The sequence below is a fragment of the Globicephala melas genome, chromosome 9 (genome assembly GCF_963455315.2).
Source record: "Globicephala melas chromosome 9, mGloMel1.2, whole genome shotgun sequence".
In the NCBI taxonomy this organism is placed as follows: Eukaryota; Metazoa; Chordata; class Mammalia; order Artiodactyla; family Delphinidae; genus Globicephala; species Globicephala melas.
This window is the reverse complement of record NC_083322.1, coordinates 82,166,110-82,189,627: the sequence shown is the minus strand read 5'-3', so window position 1 is coordinate 82,189,627 and position 23,518 is coordinate 82,166,110. Positions and strand designations below refer to the sequence as shown.

Below are 23,518 nucleotides of genomic sequence, written 5' to 3'. Positions count from 1 at the left end.
TGGTGTGGATCATGAAGGGAAAGAAGAGGCAGAATTAAGAAGGGAATAATAATAAGCTGATATTTAATGAAAACTTACTCTGTGTCAAGCACAATGCTAAATATCTTAAATTATATGTTTGTGATTCTCAAAGTCACATGCCATTGGTTTTCCTAGTTTTGAAAAGAAGAAATTGAGGCAGAAAGAAGTTAGAACACTTTTATGGATAAAAAGAACTTGCAAGTAGAGGACTATCTTGCAAGTCCAGTCCTATAGTTTGATTCTACAAGCTCTCACTTTTCTACTTTACCTCCCTAAAATGCAGTTACAAGGAGATTTTGAGTCTTAATGAAGGAAAAAGGGATGATGCTATTAATAATGACAATAGGAAAAACTAGCCACGGAGAATGATAATGAGTTTGGTTTGGATACTGAAGCAGAAACTCGGGCTGTCATGTCCATTTTCCTCTCCTTCCACAATCAATTTCCTTGCAATTTTTAACTATTACCTGGTTGTCTAGAGTAAAGAATACATTTTCCAGCTTCTCTTGCAAACAGGTGTTGAAATGTGACAAAATTCAGGCCAGTAGGAAGTAAATGAAATGCTACGTTTAGTTTCCAAGAAATGTCATTAGGGAACAAATTTATGCTTCTCTTCCACCCCTTCACCCTGATAGATGGAAGGCAGGGGCCATGGCTGAAGCTTCAGCAAGAATTCTGAAAGATTTATTGTTCGGGTCATGAGACCGGAAGCCACAACCAAACATTAATAAGATAGAAGTCTCCTGGATCCCTGCTACTGTGATATTAGAGGGAGAATAAACTTGTTTAAATTATGATCACTCTAGTATTTTTCCCATGTGAAAAGCATAATCTTGTCCTACCAGATACAAACATACTGATTTTGATTTATGTTACTTCCTCATTCTTTTTTCCTATTGTGTAAAAGTAATAAGTACCTTCAATGTCTAAATGCCTGTATTTTTATTTACATGTTGTTCTCATTTACCATCTTAGACACACTGAATTGCTATTTTTAGCAATGTGGTTTTGGTTAATATTCCTTTCTTCTGTGAAAACATTTTGTGTAGCTGGAAAGAACTTAGAAGTCAGATATGATTTAGGGCTAAATCTCACCTATGCCATATATTAGCTATATATTCGTGAAAAATTCCTCAATCTTGCCGAAAATTATTTTTCTCAGCTGTAAAAACAAAGATAAGAATATCTGCCACAAAATTTGCTGTATAGATTAAATAAACTAATATATAGAAAATGTTAAGTAAAAACTTAGTTGTCCTCTAGTTCATGAACAGTGCCTGGCACACAATGAGTGATATTTGTTGAGTGAATTCTAGTTTTACAGATGGAAACCCCCAAATAAATGTAGTCCAAGTATTGAACTGAAAACCATATTGTGAAAACTGGTCAAGAAAGGCTGAGGAGCTATTACCGTTTTTTTTTTCCTCTTAGAGTTGACTGTTAACAGAATGCCTTATGTAACTTTTTTTTTTTAACATCTTTATTGGGTATAATTGCTTTACAATGGTCTTATGTAACTTTTGATTTAAATTTTTATGAAAGAAAAGAGTTCACAGAGAAGTAAGTTCCTGGATGAAAAAGGGCTTAAATTTGCATGTCAATTTCTCAAAATTTACAGAGTACTTAGGTAATACAAAAGTAATGCGAACATTTGATTTTCATAACATATAGTATCCCTTAATTCTGATTCTTAGTTGAACTCTGGTGACCTAGTCATATAAATTTACGAACTATTCATATGAATTTATCACATTTAAAAGGCAGTAGATGCTAATATTAGAATTGTTTATATAATTATTATCATCATCAAATAAATACTACTACTAATAAATGCATAAATATGGTAATAGTTGGAAAACCTTCAGTGAAAAAGAAATGTTTCTAGAATCAGTCAGGAGTTTTATATGGAGCATCTTCTTTGGTTATCAAATGAATGTTTGATTTCCAAGAAAATTGTGGGAACCTTAAGAAAATATGTGTCTCTTTAGAATGAACTGTTAAGCATCTATCTAGTCCTTATGGGGCTTTGGCTTGTTCCAAGTTACTTCCCTAAATAACTGATAAATGTATAATATAAGATAAATAATTGAAGAAGGGTCTATGTAGTCTGGAATTCAAGGAGAATTTTGGTGTGGGAAAGAAGGGTTTAAGCACAAAAACAGGAAGGGGAATGACTTACTAAGGAATGGCACACCTCAGTGTTGGGAATTATGGATTGGATCTACCTTTGATGTTTTGGGAGATGCAGTTATAGATACGCATATCTTTAAATGACTTGAGTTTTTGGAGTGCGTTCCGTTGAATGTGGCACTTGGTGGAGTTGGAGATAGTGCTTGGCCTGTTATTTATGTCACCTGGTGGTTGTAATATGAAAAGGCTTTCAATTTTTATTTCCTAATAAGTGTCGTTCTACCTGGATATAAAGAGATAATGGAGATATTGAGACGATCCGACTCTTTGGCTCAGATATGCATCTGAAACTGTGTGAAGCAGTCATTCTGGGTGACACAATGTTGGTGTATTAGATGCAGGAACTCTGGAGCTAAGCATAAAGTAGTGATTGATTCTTAGTAACTAATCTCAAACTGGGGCATGTATGTTTTGTATGCATTCCGAATATCCTTTGGAAGAGGAAAAGTAAAAGTACAATAAAAGATGAAATCATGAGGATGCTTATAGGTATAGTTATGCTTCTTCCTTGTTCTGAAATAGAAGGTAGGCTCATTTAGATGGAGACCAGGTCTGGTTTATTCCTAGCCTTAGGACAGCAGTTATTTATTAAATGAATACAAGTGGAGAATTTAAATGACCATCCCACATTATGCTAAAACAATCTCTCCTTTTGAGTGTGTGTGTTTGTATGCGTATATTATAGACTACAAGTGAGAGTTCATATATATGTATATATGTCATATATATACAAATATGTCATAAAATGTGTATATGTGTATATATATGCAAGATAATAATAGTAATGATAATTATAGTTAACATGTGTTAAACTTTTATTATGTTCTAGACACAGTGCTAGTCACTGAAGTGTTCTGTTTAAGAATAACATAATTCCATTAACTATAAAATTTCTATAAACATTGATTGTACTATTAGGAAAATGAATATGAATAAAATATCGAATGGTTAGTGGTAGTGCAAAATATAAACCCACGTATATTTGACTTCAGAGACAATGCTCTTAAGCAGTGTGTGTACATTTGTAAAGATGTCTAAAAGATCAGATGGACAAGTATGCTTTTACTGACTTTTTTACTGAATTAAGTATAATTCACTTCTAACAAAATGTTTAAAAATGTTTTCACTTCTATATGCAGTCTCATATACATGCACAGAATAAAGAAAATGCTATTCCAGTTATATCATTCTCTTATTTTTAAGATGATAGTCTAAAGTGGTAAAGTGAACCAGTGAAGCTAGTTAATTGTGAATGTATTCACAGTAAACTATATTATTACTTGCTCTTTTTGAATAAAGCAGGAATCTGATTCATAGTGGTATTCATTACCTACATCTATATAAGCACAAAACAGAATACTATTGATATATAGAACATAATTATATAAATTATGAAATCAGAATTATTTTTATCTCTACTCTTTTTATTGGTTTGGAATCATAGGTTTGACCTCTGGATAAGCCTTTAGTCTGTGAACCTCTTTGCAGGTTCCTCATCTCTTAGCCTGGACATTCTCCAGAGCTCTCTCATGTCCTGGACTCTACTCAACGTTGGCAGCCTTCTAAGTCACCTGATAAATTCGTTGGAGCAGTATTCTCAAATGTCATATATGCTGCTTCCGAAATCCAAATAGACTAACCAAACTATGTACTTCTTTCTTAGAGGTAGCATATACAAGGTATAATAACCTGCTCTTTTCCTTTGAGGGGATATCCTAAAAATCACCAGGCTCCTAAGACCCTTTCTGATGATCTGGCCCATGAATCTTGGTAGGTTTATCTTCCACCCTCTAGTTCAAAAGTGTGTAACAAGGCCATCCAGAGTACTTGGGCTTTATATTCACCAGTTCCAATTTGTATGTCATTTTCTATATATATATAGAACCAGAGTGACATTGTGCAGAATATGAAGCATCCTGTGTGCTGTATTACAAAAGAGAGCAAGCACTTTAACAAAGCCTAGGACCATGACTGTAAATGCTTATTGATGCCATTCCCATGTAAAGGCAGACTGATTTTTAAAATTCTCTTTATTGATGGGGATGGAAAAAATATATTTGTGAGATCAATGGATACATACTAAGTGCTGTAGGTAGCGTTGATGTGTTCCAGTAAAAATAACACATCCACATTGCAGCTGTAAACGGAGCCACTTTAGTAAGTCCAAGGTATTCCATTGTCATCCATGTGGTTTTTGCAAAATACGGCTGTAATGTATGACAGTAGAGAAGGACCAGGTTAATAACCACATATTTTTGTTTTGTTTGAGGAAATATTCTGAAGACACTCGTTAATGCATATTCCGTTTGTCCTCTTTGGTGCTTTATTTCCCTTGGAATTGATGGGAATAACAAAAATAAAGAGAGTTCCTGGCCCCAATTATCCTTAACTATTTTTGGCTGGATAATCCATTTTTTCTATGTTTAGGATAGATTGTTTCCAGCTGAGTCACAAGATTATTTCAAATGGAAGTAATCTATCCTAAACATAGATATTCTATTAACTAGCTCAGAGCTTTTAGCATCTGGCTGTGGACATGTTGTGTTTTTTTGTTTGTTTTTTCCAGTATCTCTGCTGCACATTTACCCAAGTAAACAGAATTTGCAAGCATTGGTCCAGCCATCTGAACTTTTAGTAAACTCCACAGCTGATTTTTGCACTATTGGGTTGAAAACTTGTTAAAGTCAATTAAGTTTCTCTTTGTCTTAAACCATCTCTTTCAAAGCTCTATTTTGATTATATTTTTCTGCTTTACTCATGCTCACGAGATGTATATTGAGATGATGGCCTAGGACCTAAGAAAATACTATACATCTCAATTAACTAATTATTCTTATTTTTAAATAATTATGGGGCTTCTCTGGTGGCGCTGTGGTTGAGAGTCCGCCTGCCGATGCAGGGGACACGGGTTCGTGCCCTGGTCCGGGAAGATCCCACATGCCGTGGAGCGGCTGGGCCCGTGAGCCATGGCCGCTGAGCCTGCGTGTCCGGAGCCTGTGCTCTGCAACGAGAGAGGCAAATAGTGAGAGGCCTGCGCACCGCCAAAAAAAAAAAAAGGAAAAAAAATTCATAAATAATTATGGTCTCTCTTTCTAGGACTCTGTGGCCTTCAGTTCCTGGTGTTGGTTATCTTATGTAATGGACTTTTTTCCAAATTTCATTCTTAGAATCTAAGTTCATATGGGAAAAATAAATAACTCTTATGGAGGGTTTGGATTATATCGACTCTGTATTGGTAAGTTATGGCTCTTTAGGCTTTTTCTTCCTTGTACACTTTTATTCATTTATTTAAAAAAAATTTTATTGGTATTATAGTTGATTTAAAATGTTGTGTTAGTTTCAGGTGTACAGCAAAGTGAATCTGTTATACATATACATATATCCACTCTTTTTTAGATTCTTCTCCCATATAGGCTCTTATATAGTATTGAGTAGACTTCCCTGTGCTATATACAGTAGGTCCTTGTACACTTTTAAATATTACAGGGGTGGCCATAGAACTATTTGAAGTTTGAAAATATGAGTCTCTTGATATATGAAGTTGTTGTTGTTTTTGTTGATCCTTAGGATCCTAGCATGGAAACTGAAAAACAGAGAAAACTCTTCATGTGTTCTGTGTTAGGGCAATCTGAATATATTCACATTACTCAATACGACCTAATGCTTTTAGAACCCTTGGTTTTAGTCCTTTTCTAAAAATTTTGTTTCTTTACTTTTAAGTAATATTTGCAAATGTTTAAAGATATAGAACCTCTAAAAAGAAAGAGTGCAATCTATGTCCCATTTCTGCCTGGCCCCAGTCCCATTTTTCTGAAATAACCTCTTTAAGCTATTTCTAGTTTTAGTTTTCATTGCAGTTCCTCCACAATTGTACGTGCAGTGAGCATAATGTTGTGGCTAAAAGTGTAGAGTCTGGGTTCAAATCCTTGCTTCACCACTTATTAGCTGGATGAGCTTTGGCTTATTAACCTTCAGTGCCTCTGTAAAATAGAGATGGAAGTATCAACTTTATAAGTTGTAATACATTGAAGTATCTTAGAATAGTGTATGGCATGTAATATCATCTATTCTTTATTTTTGAATTTTATTTATTTTTTTTATACAGCAGGTTTTTAATAGTTACCCATTTCATACATATTAGTGTGTATATGTCAATCCCAATCTCCCAGTTCATCACACCACCCCCTACCGCTTTCCCCCCTTGGGGTCCATACGTTTGTTCTCTACATCTGTGTCTCAATTTCTGCCCTGCAAACCAGTTCATCTGTACTATTTTTCTAGGTTCCGTATATATGCGTTAATACACAATATTTGTTTTTCTCTTTCTGACTTACTTCACCCTGTATGACAGTCTCTAGATTCATCCATGTCTCTGCAAATGATCCAATTTCGTTCCTTCTCATGGCTGAGTAATATTTCATTGTATATACATACCACATCTTCTTTATCCATTCATGTGTCGATGGGCATTTTAGGTTGCTTCCATGACCTGGCTATTGTAAATAGGGCTTCAATGAACATTGGGGTGCATGTGTTTTTTTGAATTATGGTTTTCTCTGGGTATATGTCCAGTAGTGGAATTGCTAAATCATATGGTAATTCTATTTTTAGTTTTTTTAAGGAACCTCCATACTGTTCTCCATAGTGGCTGTATCAATTTACATTCCCACCAACAGTGCAAGAGGGTTCCCTTTTCTCCGCACCCTCTCCAGCATTTGTTGTTTCTAGATTTTCTAATGATGCCAATTCTAACTGGTGTGAGGTAATACCTCATTGTAGTTTTGATTTCCATTTCTCTAATAATTAGTGATGTTGAGCAGCTTTCCATGTGCCTCTTGGCCATCTGTATGTCTTCTTCGGAGAAATGTCTATTTAGGTCTTGTGCTCATTTTTGGATGGGGTTGTTTGTTTTTTTAATATTGAGCTGCATGAGCTGCTTGTAAATTTTGGAGATTAATCCTTTGTCAGTTGTTTCATTTGCAACTATTTTCTCCCATTCTGAGCATTGTCTTTTCGTCTTGTTTTGGTTTCATTTGCTGTGCAAAAGCTTTGAACTTTCATTAGGTCCCATTTGTTTATTTTTGTTTTTATTTCCATTACTCTAGGAGGTGGATCAAAAAAGATCTTGCTGTGATTTATGTCAAAGAGTGTTCTTCCTATGTTTTCCTCTAACAGTTTTATAGTGTCCAGTCTTACATTTAGGTCTCGAATCCATTTTGAGTTTATTTTTGTGTATGGTGTTAGGGAGTGTTCTAATATCATTCTTTTACATGTAGCTGTCCAGTTTTCCCAGCACCACTTATTGAAGAGACTCTCTTTTCTGCATTGTATATCCTTGCCCCCTTTGTCATAGATTATTTGACCATAGGTGCGTGGGTTTATCTCTGAGCTTTCTATCCTAGTCCATTGATCTATATTTCTCTTTTTGTGCCAGTACCATATTGTCTTGATTCCTGTAGCTTTGTAGTATAGTCTGAAGTCACAGAGCCTGCTTCCTCCAACTCCATATTTTTCCCCCAAGACTGCTTTGGCCATTTGGGGTCTTTTGTGTTTCCATACAAATTGTGAATTTTTTTGTTCTAGTTCTGTGAAAAATGCCAGTGGTAGTTTGATAGGGATTGCATTGAATCTGTAGATTGCTTTGGGTAGTAGACTTATTTTCACAATGTTGATTCTTCCAATCCAAGGACATGGTATATTGCTCAATTTGTTTGTATCATTTTTAATTTCTTTCATCAGTTTCTTATGGTTTTCTGCATTCAGGTCTTTTGTGTCCCTAGATAGGTTTATTCCTAGGTATTTTATTCTGTTTGTTGCAATGGTAAATGGGAGTGTTTGCTTAATTTCTCTTGAAGATTTTTCATCATTAGTGTATAGGAATGCAAGAGATTTCTGTGCATTAATATTGGATCCTGCAACTTTACCAAATTCATTGATTAGGTCTAGTAGTTTTCTGGAGGCCTCTTTAGCATTCTCTATGTATAGTATCATGTCATCTGCAAACAGTGACAGTTTTACTTCTTCTTTTCCAATTTGGATTCCTTTTATTTCTTTTTCTTCTCTGATTGCCATGGCTAGGACTTCCAAAACTTTGTTGAATAATAGTGGTGAGAGTGGCCATCCTTGTCTTCTTCCTGATCTTAGAGGAAATGCATTCAGTTTTTCACCATTGAGAGTGATGTTTGCTGTGGGTTTTGTCATATATGGTCTTTATTATGTTGAGGTAGGTTCCCTCTATGCCTACTTTCTGGAGAGTTTTTGTAATAAATGGGTGTTGAATTTTGTCAAAAGCTTTTTCTGCATCTATTGAGATGATCATATGGTTTTTATTCTTCAATTTGTTAATATGGTGTATCACGTTGATTGATTTGCATATATTGAAGAATCCTTGCATCCTTGGGATAAACCCCACTTGATCATGGTGTATGATCCTTTTAATGTGTTGTTGGATTCTGTTTGCTAGTATTTTGTTGAGGATATTTGTATCTATATTCATCAGGGATATTGGTCTGTAATTTTCTTTTTTTGTAGTATCTTTGTCTGGTTTTGGTATCAGGGTGATGGTGGCCTCATAGAATGAGGTTGGGAGTGTTCCTTCCCCTGCATTTTTGGGGAAGAGCTTGAGAAGGATGGGTGTTAGCTCTTCTCTAATGTTGGAGAGAATTCACCTGTGAAGTGAGCGGGTCCTGGACTTTTGTTTGTTGGAAGTTTTTAAATCACAGTATCAATTTCATTACTTGTGATTGGTCTGTTCAGATTTTCTATTTCTTCATGGTTCAGTCTTGGAAGGGTATACTTTTCTAAGAATTTGTCCATTTCTTCCAGGTTGTCCATTTTATTGTCATAGAGTCACTTGTTTTAGTCTCTCAGGATACTTTGTATTTCTGTGGTGTCTGTTGTAACTTCTCCTTTTTCATTTCTAATTTTATTGATTTGAGTCCTCTCCCTCTTTTTCTAGAGTCTGGCTAATGGTTTATCAATTTTGTTTATCTTCTGAAAGAACCAACTTTTAGTTTTATTGACCTTTGCTCTTGTTTGCTTTGTTTCTATTTCATTTACTTCTGCTCCGATCTTTATGATTTCTTTCCCTCTGCTAACTATGGGTTTTGTTTTTTCTTCTTTCTCTAGTTCCTTTAGGTGTAAGGTGAGATTGTTTATTTGAGATTTTTCTTCTTTCTTGGGGTAGGATCATATTGCTATAAAATTCCCTCTTAGAACTGCTTTTGCTGCATCCCATAGGTTTGGGATCGTCATGTTTTCATTGTCATTTGTCTCTAGGTATTTTTTGATTTCCTCTCTGATTTCTTCAGTTATCTCTTGGTTATTTAGTAACGTATTGTTTAGCCTCCATGTGTTTGTGTGTTTTACGTTTTTTTCCCTGTATTTGATTTCTAATCTCATAGCGTTGTGGTCAGAAAAGATGCTTGATATGATTTCAGTTTTCTTAAATTCACCAAGCCTTGATTTGTGACCCAAGATGTGATCTATCCTGGAGAATGTTCCGTGCACACTTGAGAAGAAAGTGTAATCTGCTGTTTTTGGATGGAATGTCCTATAAATATCAATTAAACCTGTGTGGACTGTTGTGTCATTTAAAGCTTGTGTTTCCTTATTAATTTTCTCTTTGGATGATCTGTCCATTGGTGTAAGTGAGGTGTTAAAGTCCCCCACTATTTTTGTGTTACTGTCGATTTCCTCGTTTATAGCCGTTAGCAGTTTCTTTATGTATTGAGGTGCTTCTATGTTGGATGCATATATATTTATAATTGTTATATCTTCTTCTTGGATTGATCCCTTGATCATTATGTAGTGTCCTTCCTTGTCTCTTATAACATTTTTTGTTTTAAAGTCTATTTCATCTCATATGAGTATTGCTACTCCAGCTTTCTTTTGATTTCCATTTGCATGGAATATCTTTTTTCCATCCCCTTACTTTCAGTCTGTATGTGTCCCTAGGTATGAAGTGGGTCTCTTGTAGACAGCATATATATGGGTCTTGTTTTTGTATCCATTCAGCAAGCCTCTGTCTCTTCATTAGAGCATTTAATCCATTCTAGTTTAAGGTAATTATCGATACGTATATTCCTATTACCATTTTCCTAATTGTTCTGGGTTTGTTTTTGTGGTCCTTTTCTTCTATTGTGTTTCCCACTTAGAGAATTCCTTTAGCATTTGTTGTAGAGCTGGCGGTAATGAATTCTCTTAGCTTTTGCTTGTCTGTAAAGCTTTTGGTTTCTCCAACGAATATGAATGAGATCCTTGCTGGGTAGAGTAATCTTGGTTGTAGGTTCTTCCCTTTCATTACTTTAACTATATCGTGCCACTCCCTTCTGGCTTGTAGAGTTTCTGCTGAGAAATCAGCTGTTATCCTTATGGGAGTTCCCTTGTATGTTGTCATTTTTCCCTTGCTGCTTTCAATAATTTTTGTCTTTAATTTTTGCCAATTTGATTACTATGTGTCTCAGCGTGTTTCTCCTTGGATTTATCCTGTATGGGACTCTGTGCTTCCTGGACTTGGGTGACTATTTCGTTTCCCATGTTAGGGAAATTTTCGACTATAACCTCTTCAAATATTTTCTTGGGTCCTTTCTCTCTCCTCCTTCTGGGACCCCTATAATGCACATGTTGTAGAGTTTAATGTTGTCCAAGTGATCTCCTAGACTGTCTTCATTTATTTTCATTCTTTTTTCTTTATTCTGTTCCACAGCAGTGAATTCCACCATTCTGTCTTCCAGGTCACTTATCTGTTTTTCTGCCTCAGTTATTCTGCCATTGATTCCTTCTAGTGTATTTTTCATTTCAGTTATTGTATTGCTCATCTCTGTTTGTTTGTTCTTTAATTCTTCTAGGTCTTTGTTAAACATTTTTTGCATCTTCTTGATCTTTCCTCCATTCTTTTTCTGAAGTCCTGGATCATCTTCACTATCATTATTCTGAATTCTTTTTCTGGAAGGTTGCCTATCTCCACTTCATTTAGTTGTTTTTCCTGGGTTTTATTTTGTTCTTTCATCTGGTACATAGCCCTCTGCCTTTTCATATTGTCTGTCTTTCTGTGAATGTGTTTTTTTCCCCACAAACTGCAGGATTGTAGTTCTTCTTGCTTCTGCTGTCTGCCCTCTGGTGGATGAGGCTATCTAAGAGGCTTGTGTAAGTTGCCTGCTGGGAGGGACTGGTGGTGGGTAGAGCTGACTCTTGCTCTGGTGGGCAGAGCTCAGTAAACTTTAATCTGTTTCTTTGCTCGTGGGTGGGACTGGGTTCCCTCCCTGTTGGTTGTTTGGCCTGAGGCAACCCAACACTGTAGCCTACCTGGGCTCTTTGGTGAGGCTAATGACAGTCTCCGGGAGGGCTCACACCAAGGAGTACCTCCCAGAACCTCCGCTGCCAGTGTCCCTGTCCCCATGGTGAGCTATAGCCACCCCCACCTCCGCAGGAGACCCTCCAGCACTAGTAGGTAGGTCTGGTTCAGTCTCTTATGCGGTAACTGCTCCTTCTCCTGAGTCCCAATGCACACACTACTTTGTGTGTGCCCTCCAAGAGTGGAGTCTTTGTTTCCCCCAGTCATGTTGAAGTCCTGCAATCAAATCCCACTAGCCTTCAAAGTCTGATTCTCTAGGAATTCCTCCTCCTGTTGCCAGACTCCCAGGTTGCGAAGCCTGAGTGGGATTCAGAACCTTCACTTCAGTGTGTGGACTTCTGTGGTATAAGTGTTCTCCAGTTTGTGAGTCACCCACCTAGCAGTTATGGGATTTGATTTTTTTGTGATTTCACCCCTCCTACCATCTCATTGTGACTTCTCCTTTGTCTTTGGATATGGGATATCTTTTTTGGTGAGTTCCAGAGTCTTCATGTCGATGATTGTTCAACAGTTAATTGTGATTCCAGTGCTCTCGCAAGAGGGAGTGACAGCATGTCCTTCTACTCCGCCATTTTGAACCAATTCAGGTCAGAAGTCCAGCACCGCCTGGCTAGGTTCTTTCCTCAGAGTATCACAAGGCTAAAATCAAGGTATAAGCCAAGCTGAGTTCTTGCGTGTGAGATCTGGGAAAAACCAATTCATTCTTGGAGCAGACAAAATTCACCTTCTTGCTATGGTAGGCCAAAGCCCTATTTCCTTGATTGCTATCAGCCAGAACCACTCTTAGCTCTTAGAGGCTGCCCACATTCCTTGCCATCCCATCTATTCTTAATACCTCCAAATTTCTAAATACTTTAGTTATATAACTAAAGTATATATATATATAGTTATATATATATATAACTATATATATATAACTATATATTTAGTTATAAATATCTTAAATATTTTCTGTTGATGAGACAAAGATCTAACTCACAAAAACCAGTTTGTCTGGCTGCTCCTCTGCAACGATTTCTGTTTGTATTTTAGGGCATGACTTCCTTGTTTTTATTTCACCTTTCAGTGATTTTTTTTTTAATCCCTTTAGCCTTTTTCAGATATGTGTTGGAATCTCCTGTACTCAGAGTTCTCCTTGCATTCATTTTATTAGTTTATACATTTATTATGTGTTTACTATTATTTGAGTGGAGTTTTGGAGGAAAGGAGGTAAACAGCATGAGCTTAGTTTGTCATATTGTAAGATTAGACAGCTTCTTGAGTTTAAAAATCATATGTATTAAGAAATCAAGAGGGATATAGAAGAAGGCTAAATGATAGGTACTTTCATGTAAATAGGAAAGACAGAAACTTGTGCAAAATTACTTTGAGTTACCTAATATTTCTGATACTTGATTTCCCATCTGGAAAATAAAGTGGATGAATAAGATGATTTCTAAGTTCCTTCCAACTTGAACATTTTATCCTTATATTGATTTTCTCTTATGCTGGCTTAATCTGTTTCAATAAAACATAATCTACACATACTGCCTTTCTGTTTGTATCCCCAGTATGTTCATGAGTGGACATGAGCAGTGAAATTTGATAGATATCATAGAACATTCTGCCACCCTTCATTAATGATCACCTTCTTTCAAGGTTAGCAATTAAAAGGAAAGAACTTATAAACCTTTTATCTTGATTCTTATTGAAATTTACACTCAGTAATGCCCATTTTAGTTAATGTAGTTGGGTAATACTTATTTGTGTATTTGGGGAACATATGCATAATTTGACCAAATAAATCTGGCAGACTGTTATGGTCTTCAGGAATGCTTACTTGTTCTCCAATGCCGAGTTTGTTAGCCCTTCAAAGGGAAACATCCAGGATTCATCATGATTTTTCCCGTTCCTCCATATTCAACATCTAATCAATTCATTAGCAAGTATGCTTTACTTCTAATACATATTTATCTAGTCTTTTCTTATCAACTACACCAATACCACCCTCTCTTGGGTCACCCCTATAATTCTAGCCTCCTGTCCCAGTCTCCTAACTGGTTCCCTTGCTTCCACTCTTTCCCCTACATTCCACTATTTTGAAAGGGTTTCCCAACACACATAGAATCAAATCAAAACTCCTACCATGACCTATAAACTTTCCTAATCTGACGTGACTTCCTCCCATCTCATCTTCTTTTAATCTCTCTCACTCCTTTACTCCATTTCCACAATACTGGCTCTGGTGCTTCTCTAACTGTCAAACCCTTTCTATCTTTTGGCCATTGCACTTGTGGTGTCCTCTGCTTAGAATGGTCTCCCAGATCTTTCTATGGCTGATCTACTTCCCATTTACTTCTTTGCTCCAATGCATCACCTCAGAGAGGACTTTGAAAAGAGCCATGCTTGTTGTTCAGACCCAGGCACTCTGTTCCCTTTACCCTAACTTATTTTCTTCATAGCTTATCATTTTGTGGTATCACATGAATTATTTATGAATATATATTTATTTATATTTTACTTCTCTTTATCTCCACCCCTCTGTCTCTCCATCTCTCTCTCTCTCTCTTTTTCTTTCTCTTCCTCTTCTTTCCTTCCATAGAAGGGTAGAGGAGAGGTTTTGCCTGCCTCCTTTGCTGATGTACAGCTTTTTCTAGCAGCTTTTTCAGGATAGTGCCTGACAAATAATAGGGACTTACAATATTTTTATTTTGAGAGGGGGCAGAGTCAAGACGGTAGACTAGGAAGACTCTGAGCTTACATCCTCCTGTGAACGTATCAAAACTACAACTAAATACTAAGCAACTCTCACTGAGAATAACCTGAACTAGCAGAATCACTCTTCTGTAAACAAGACTGTAAAGAATGAATCAAATGGAGTCTAGTAGGAGGTGAGAAGATATTTAGTAATGTACAATATATAGCAAATATATAGTAAAGGCAGTGGATTAATCACTTAAATAAGCTAGTATGGGGAATAAAAGACAAAAATTATAAAGTCAACTATAACTACAATAAATGGTTCAGGGACAGACATGAAAATGTAAAAATATGGCATCAAACACACAAAACGTGGGGGAGAGGTGAGTAAAAAATGTAGATCTTTTAGAATGTGTTTGAACTTACATGACTATCAGTTTAAAACACATAGGTACAATTATAGGTAAGCATATATGAACTTCATGGTACTACAAATCCAAAACCTACAAGAGATACACAAAAATTAAAAAGAAAGGAACCCAAACATAACACTAAAGAAAAGCATCAAACCATAATGAGAGACTAAATGAGCCTAAAAGAAGAAGGAAAGGAAAGAACAGAGAAGAACTACAAAAACACCTACAAAACAAGTAACAAAATGACAGTAAGTACCTGACTATCAGTAATCACTTTAAATGTCAATGGACTAAATGCCCCAATCAAGAGACATAGTGTGGCTGACTGGATAAGAAAAGAAGACCGGTCTATATGCTGCTCACAAGAGACTCACTTAGGAGCTAAAGACAAAGACTGAAAGAGAGAGAATGGAAAAAGATACTCCATGGAAGTGAAAACTAAAAGAAATTGGCTGTAGCAGTACTCATATCAAAAAAGTAGAATTTAGGGGCTTCTCTGGTGGCGCAGTGGTTAAGAATCTGCCTGCCAATGCAGGAGACACGGGTTCGAGCCCTGGTCTGGGAAGATCCCACATGCCGCGGAGCAACTAAGCCCGTGAGCCACAACTACTGATCCTGCGCGTCTGGAGCCTGTGCTCCACAACGGTAGAGGCCATGACAGTGAGAAGCCCGCGCACCGTGATGAAGAGTGGCCTCTGCTCGCCACAACTGGAGAAAGCCCTCGCACAGAAATGAAGACCCAACACAGCCAAAAATAAATTTATTAAAAAAAAATAGGATTTAAACCAAAGTCTATAATAAAAGACAAAGAAGGGCATTATTTAATAATAAAGGGGGTCACTCCATGTAGAGGATATAACATTCATAAACACATATGCACCTGATATAAGAGCACCTAAATATATAAAGTAAATATTAACAGACATAAAGTGAGAAATTGACAGAAATACAATAGTAATAGGTGACTTTAAAACCCACTTCCGTCAATAGATAGATCATTCGGACAGAAAATCAGTAAGGAAAATGTGAACTTATATGTTAAACCAGATGAACTTAAAATATTTCTACAGGACATTCCATCCAGAATCAGAATGTACATTCTCTTCAAGTGCATATTGAATATTCTCCCAGATAGATCTCATGCTAGGCCACAAAACAAGTTTCAGTAAATTTAAGAAGACTGAAATTATATCAGGCATCTTTTTTTGACCACAACAGTATGAAAGTAGAAATCAATTACAGGAAGAAAATTGGGAAAAATACAAACATGTGGAGACTAAATATTTGCTACTAAAATACAAATGGGTCAATGTAGAAATCAAAGAGCAAATGAGAAAATACCTTGAGACAAATGAAAATAATAACACAAACTTCCAAAATCTATGGGATGCAGAAAAAGCAGTTCTAAGAGAGATACCAGCCTACCTCAAAAAATAAGAAAAATGTCAACCTACTTTTCCTTGTAAAGGAATTAAAAATATAAGAACAAACCAACCCCAAAGTCAGTAAAAGGAAGATCAGAGCAGAAATAAATAAAAGAGACCAAAAAAAAAAATTAATGAAACTAAGAACTGGTTTTCTGAAAAGATAAACAAAATTGTTAAACCTCTAGCAAAACTAATTTAAAAAAAGAAGTTACAAACAATATCACAGAAATATAAACAATCATAAGACTATACCACTAACACTTATATGCTGACAAATTAGACAACCTGAAAGAAATGGATAAATTCCTAGAAACATACAGTCTTCCAAGACTGAGTCAAGAAGAAATAGATCATCTGAAGACTAATTATTAGTATTGAAATGGAATCAGGAATCAAAATTCTCCAAACTTTTTGTTGGGAGTCTAGGGCTAGATGCTTTCACAGGGGAATTCTACCAAACATATAAAGAAGAACTAATAATTATCCTTCTAAAACTACTCCAAAAAATTGAAGAGGAAGGAACACTTAAAAAGTCACTTTACCAGGTCAGCATTAAATGATACCAAAACCTGACAAAGACGTTACAAAAAAAGAAAGTTACAGGCTAATATCACTGATGAACATAGATACAAAAATCGTCCACAAAATATTAGCAAACCAAGTTCAACAAACACAAAAAGGATCTCACATTGTGAGATCAGGAACAAGACAAGGATGCCCACTATCATAATTTCTATTTAACATAGAATTGGAAGTCCTAGCCACAGCAATATGACAAGATAGAGAAATAAAACACATCCAAATTGGAAAGGAAGAAATAAAATTGCCACTATTTGCAGCTGACATGATACTGCATAGAAAACCCTGAAGACTCCCCCTGAAAAATCTATTAGAATAAACGAATTCAGTAAAGTTGCAGAATACAAGATTAATATACAGAAATCTCTTGCATTTCTACACACTAAAAACAAACTATCATAAAGATAAAACAATCCTATTTACAACCACATAAAAAAAATAAAATGTCTAAGAATAAATTTAGGAGATGAAAAGAGGAGATGAAAGACCTATACTCTGAAAACTATAAGATATTGATAAAGAAAACTGAAGATTGTTGAAGGAAATTGAACAAACAAATGGAAAGATATCCATGTTCATGGATTGGAAGAATTAATATTGATAAAATCCGTACTACCCAAAACAGATTTAACGCAATCTCTGTCAAAATACCTATGACATTTTTCACAGAACTAGAACAGATAATCCTAAAATTTGTATGGAACCACAAAAGACCTTGAATAGCCAAAACAATCCTGAGAAAAATGAACAAAGCTGGAGATATCACACTCCCTTACTTCAGACTATACTACAAAGTCATAGTAATCAAAACAGCATGAGACTGGCACAAAAACAGACATGTAGATCAATGAACAGAATAGAGAGCCCAGAAATAAACCCATGCACTTATGGTCACTTAATCTACAACAAACAAGGCAAAAATTTACAATGGGGAAAAGACAGTCTCTTCAATAAGTGGTGATGGGAAAACTGGACAGCTACACATGAAAAATCAAAGTTAGAACAGTTTCTCATACCATATAAAAAAATCAACTTAAAATGGATAAAAGACGTAAATGTAAGACCAGAAACCATAAAACTCCTAGAAGAAAACAGGCAGTATTCTCCTTGACAAAGGTCTTAGCAATATTTCTTTGGATCAAAACACAAAAATAAACAAATGGGACCTAATTAAATGTAAAAGCTTTGCACAGAGAAGGAAACTATCAACCAAACAAAAAGGCAACCTACTGAATGGGAGGAGATATTTGCAAGTGATATGTCTAATAAGGGGTTAATACCCAAAATATATAAAGAGCTCATACAATTCAATATCAAAAAAGGAAAAAAACCAACTTGATTAAAAATTGGATAGAGGACATGAATAGGCGTTTTTCCAAAGAAGACATACAGATGGTCAACAGGTACATGAAAAGATGCTCAATATCACTTATCATCAGGGTAATGCAAATCGAAACCAAAATGAGATATTACCTCATGCCTGTCAGAATAGCTATTGTCAAAAAGACAAGAAATAGCAAGTGTTGGCAAGGATGTGGAGAAAAGGGAACTCTAGTACTTTGCTGATGGGAATGTAAATTGGTACAGCCACTATCAAAATCAGTTTGGAGGTTCCTCAAAAAATTAAAAATAGAACTACCATATGATCCAGCAATTCCACTCCTGTGTTATATTTGAAGAAAATGAAAACACTAATTGAAAAAGATATATGCACTGGAGTGTTCATAGTGGAATTATTTATAATAGCCAAGATATAGAAGCTACCTAAGTGTCCATTAACAGATGAGTGGATAAAGAAGATGTGGTGTATATACACAATGGAATATTACTCAGCCATAAAAAGAATGAAATTTTGCCATTTGCAACAACATGGATGGACCTGGGGGATATTATGTTCAGTGAAATAAGTCAGACAGAAAAAGACAAATACTGAATACTTTAACATATATGTGGAATCTAAAATATAAAACAAAAAATGAATATAATAAAACCAAACAGACTCTCAGATACAGAGAACAAACTAGTGGTTACCAGTGGGGAGGCAGGGGAGGGGTAAGATAGGTGAAGAGGATTAAGAGTTACAAACTACTAGGTTTAAAATAAATAAAATATAAGCATGTAATGTACAACCCAGAGAGTATAGCCAACATTTTATACTAATTTATATGGAGTATAACCTATAAAAATATTGAATCTCTATGTTATACACCTGAAACTAATATTATACTGTAAGTTAACTATATTTCAAATAAAACAGAAAGGTTTTTACTTTGATTCTAATTGCTTGTTTAATTGCTTCAGATCCCCACTAGTCTTCAAGCAATTACAGAGCAGGAAACATGTCTGCCTTGCCATTTTATCCCCAGTGCTGACTAGAGTGCTTGCAAAAATAACGGTGTTAAAAAAAAAAAAAGAAAAAGAAAGAATAATATTTTCTGAACTCAATGGCAAATCTTATTTGGAAGCTACACCCTATGACATTTTTATGAAAGTCTAAAAATTATAATAAATTATTGGCTTCAAGACATTTCTAGGCTGATGAGCTCTTTGAATAATTTTAAAAATGACAGTAAATTTAAAAACCTTTAAATGCATTCAAATTTTATTTATGATGGTCACCTTGCTAGTGTTTGTGGTTTTTTGTCTATTCCACATACGCTCCTTGAATCTATCAGTGTCCTACATAGCAACTGGACACTATATTAGAAATGAGGACACCTCCAACTCTATTAAATAACAATATGTATTTATGCAAGTCACTGAATCCTAGGGTATTCCATTTGCTTTGTTTGTAAGCTGAAAAGAATGGTGTACGTGATCTCCAAAATGCTGTTGTTCTTGTCATACCATATATTTTATGTCATATCAATAATACTGGCTTTCCATAAAAGAGTAGATGAGTCATCAGTAAACATACAGTCACATTTTAGTATTACTGGAAGATGGGTTTAGTTCTGAATAACTGTTTCAAGAACATTGTTTTAGTGTGCAGGCAATAGTTAACTAGTAGAACGTCCTTTCTTGCTGACCTTTGAGTTTATTTGCCTATTGGATTGTGATGATTTATTAAGGTAGATGATTTTCTTTGAAATGAAAAAAAAAACTAAAACAATTTTAAAAACCATGTTCAATGCTTCATAGTGTTGCTTACCAATGTTTAAGATAAAACAAATCTATTTGTTTTTTTAGATTAACAAATCATATGTTCATTGATGGTTTCCACTCAACTATGTGGCCTTATGTACTATATTCATATTAGTTCTTTATTCCAACTTTTTTTTTTTTTTTTGCTTCTCTTTATACCACTAGTCTTCTAGTCATTTTTAGGTCTTTCTCTTGAACTACTTTATGTTCTTCAAATTTCACTTAATGTAGAAGCCAAACTGCAAAGGTGGGACAATGAATATGGTTAATAGGGGCCATAAAGGAATTCCTTTACAATTCATTAATTTTCTGTTCACTAACATTTTAATGTCGTTTAAATTGTTTTTAGAAATAACAAAACATTGGTGATTTAAATCAATTTGAGCTCTATCAGGAGCTTATTAGTAGGCAGAAATAGATGTGATTGGCTACACATGATTAGGGGCATGCACTTTGCTTTAAAACAAATAAACAAAACAAGAAAAAAGGGGGAAATCAATAAAAACAAATACCACCATTATTTTTATATCTTTAAAGTGTTTTGGTTTTATAGAGTCACCAATTAAGTTGAAAACGTCCTCATGTCACACTGAGTAATAGGCAGTATGAGGATGTTAGGAAGAGTTGGTGTTTAGTTGTAGTTTCCAAGTTTAGAAAAGAAGACAGTGTATGCTGTAGGTCAGTATGAAGGAGATCAGACTGAGTCAAGAGCAAAACACTAGAAAAGACTGGAGAAATGGTAGATTAGACTTACAGTGTTCTCTGTAGGTATAAATCAAGATATGTAAATGAAAATCCTGGCAGCAGAGTAGATTAGGCTCTCAAAAATTGTATAAAGAACAGAACAAGGTAGAGACGGAAGAAAATAGTAAAATTCAGGAAAGGGTAAAGAAGAGGAGTTTTTCTTAGAAACATGAAGTTGAGGAGCTGGGACGCCATCATCAAGAGGCAGAGCCAATGACTAATGTGAGCGGGAGCCTTTATTTCTCTAAGGAAAGGAACTGAGTTCAAAGGGGTAAGAAAGCAGAAGTATTTAAGTTATGAGTGACTGGTGAATGTTCTATCACTCCCTGGCAAGTTCACTTAGTGAATTCTTATCACCAAACCACACGGTAGGAGTTATCAGAAATAGGGCTCGGGGAAATCACCTTCAATATTTGTAGGCATGGTTTGTAGTGGATATGGCTTTAATAGCCACAAGCTGAAGAGTGAGAAATATGTCATATACCTATGCCTTCTTCTTATAAACTTTGAGAACCCAATCAACTGGGAGAATTGAGTCTTTGTTGACTTTGGAGATTCTCTTTCTTCCTGTCAAGGTCATGGATAAATTCTAGAAGGTTAATCTGCATAAAAGCCTCAGAGGCTGTTCATGTACTTTGTTCTCACTGATTATTACTAAAATGTCCAATGACCAAGTCTTCATGGTACCCTGGGTTTCTGGGACTCTGTTGTTTCTGTGTTATGTTTTGGGTACAAAAAACCTTTATGGAAAGTGGGAGATCTGGAGATGCTAGATGCTTCCTCAGGCTCTGCTTACAGCCACTGAAATCCTACCACTCCCCCTGGGGTAATGAAAATGGAGAAAAATCCTCTTTTTTTTTTTTTGCCTTTTAGAGTCCTGCCTATCCACCCTCTACCAAAGTCAATTCTTCTCCACGATATCAAGCATAATCTCTTCAAATGTGTTTGAACACTTAAAAAGCTGTAACGTGGAGTTAACTTCAAGTGAGTTCTATTTTCTGCTCTACAGAAATCTTTATGGTAAGAACATTCAAATGGCGCAACAATATGCTTAGAAATAAGGGAAGGAAAAAATGGAGGTCAGTCACATATACATAACTCAATAATTTATCTAGTCACTTTGTACCACTAGAAAACCTTTGTGTCCTCTCAAAGAACACTTGTTTCCCATTCCTGTGTGACCACATACCATTATCACAGTCACCATCTCTACCACCACCAGAAAGCTGAAACATGTACACGTCATCCTGTATGGAGATGTTACCCCAGAGTGTGACATGTACACAAAACAGTGCCTGTCGACATCTCAAGAACTAGGAAGGTGAGCTTGGGTGCCAGGATAATGTTTGACGACCCCTTTCAGGAGCTCACTTTTCTTAATCTTCCTTCTCCCACCACCAGTTCCATCCCACCCAGGGTTTCAGTCTTAGAAGGGTTCTAGGGCCCCACTTATTCTCACGGGTGTTTGTCCTAAACATAAGCACATCTGACCTAAATGCAGTTATATAAAGCTTATATTTATTACTGGCAATTATAGCATTGAATCTTATCTCCACCAATACAATGTCATCTTCCTAATCATCCCTTTTCTTCCGCCATACCTGTATCACGATCTCCTGCTGATGTTTTCCTAGATTAAGTTAGTTTGGCCTCTTTATCTCACCCATTTGAGGATCAGACTTTAAAGGGTGAGAGAAGAATGAAAAGTTATGGTGCAAAATTGCTTAGGAGCAGAGTGGTCTCGCTCTAGCTTACCTGAAAATGTCAGTTGCTCAAAACAGTATTATGGCTTTATTCCATCAGTGTCAGCTGAGTGTTGTTTTCTTGGGTGGGTGTGGTTCACCCTGACGTTCTTCTTTCCCACAAAGAGTTGTGTATGCTTGCAAAAACTCCTTGCGGTTGCTCTTGGGGGTGTTTCCTCTTTGAGAAGGGCAGGAAAAGAGAGAATATCTTGTTTCCTGACCAAGTGGGAAGGCTGATCACGCAAGGACCCAGCTTCTCAGGTCTGAAGGGAGAGTGCAGAGAGTTTTAAGAGTGTCTTTCACACCACTGTGCTTGGTGCCAGAGGGCAAATATCAAAAAATCAGCCAGGGTGATTTACAAGGACAAGGTATTTGTGCGTGTCTGACTCTAAAGATTAAGGCTAGTGCTCTTAAGAAAAGAATTTGGAGTTGAGGAACCAAGTCAAACGAGGTTAGAATATGGACAGAATAGTGTGATTGGGTGGATCAGAACAATTCTAGAGATGCTGGTTAATGGTCAAGTCTAGATACTTAGATATTTCCCAGTTTCCACAGTAATGCTGATGAAGGCACCAATCCCCATTTAAAAAATTTTTATCATAAAAAAGAAAAAAAAGCCCAAGAATAAGAATACTCTAGATACACTCAGTGCTGATGACATAATTCGGAGTTAAAATAGAGAGTATAAACCATTTGGAGGGCTTCCCTAGTGGTGCAGTGGTTAAGAATCCGCCTGCCAAGGGTCGGCGGAATCCGTCAAGCCCTGGTCCGGGAAGATCCCACATGCCACGGAGCAATTAAGCCCCTGCGCCACAGGAACTGATCCTGTGCTCTAGAGTCCGCGAGCCACAACTACTAAGCCCTTGTGCCACGACAGCTGAAGCCTGCGCACCTAGAGCCCGTGCTTCGCAACGAGAGAAGCCACTGCAATGAGAAGCCCACGCACCGCAACGAAGAGTAGCCCCCGCTCGCGGCAACTTAGAGAAAGCCCGCATGCAGCAACGAAGACCCAATACAGCCAAAAATAAATAAATAAAAATTTAAAAAAAAAACAACATTTGGATGCCCATGAAGCTATAAGTTCCTCGATGGGACATGTCAAAGAGGAAGGGAGATCAGACTGGTAAATATCAGACTTGAGCCTTGCTGTCTCATGTGTGCATCTAACACTGACCCCCACCACAAGAGGCCACAAGAAACACTCATTTAGGCTTTGAATGG

The 23,518-nt window shown here is 36.2% G+C and overlaps 1 protein-coding gene across 2 annotated transcripts in view; it reads left to right on the top strand.

Moving 5' to 3' along the window:
* The window catches only part of LOC115840852 (platelet glycoprotein 4), a 148,403-nt gene that overhangs the window by 19,126 nt on the left and 105,759 nt on the right, over positions 1–23,518 (top strand). The window contains exon 2 of one of the 2 annotated variants that reach the window (XM_060305040.2): positions 21,429–21,539. The exons of the other annotated variant lie outside the window; for it this stretch is intronic. The gene's annotated coding sequence lies outside the window, so the exon portion shown is untranslated. The remainder of the gene's footprint in view (positions 1–21,428; positions 21,540–23,518) is intronic. 2 annotated transcript variants of the gene reach the window in all.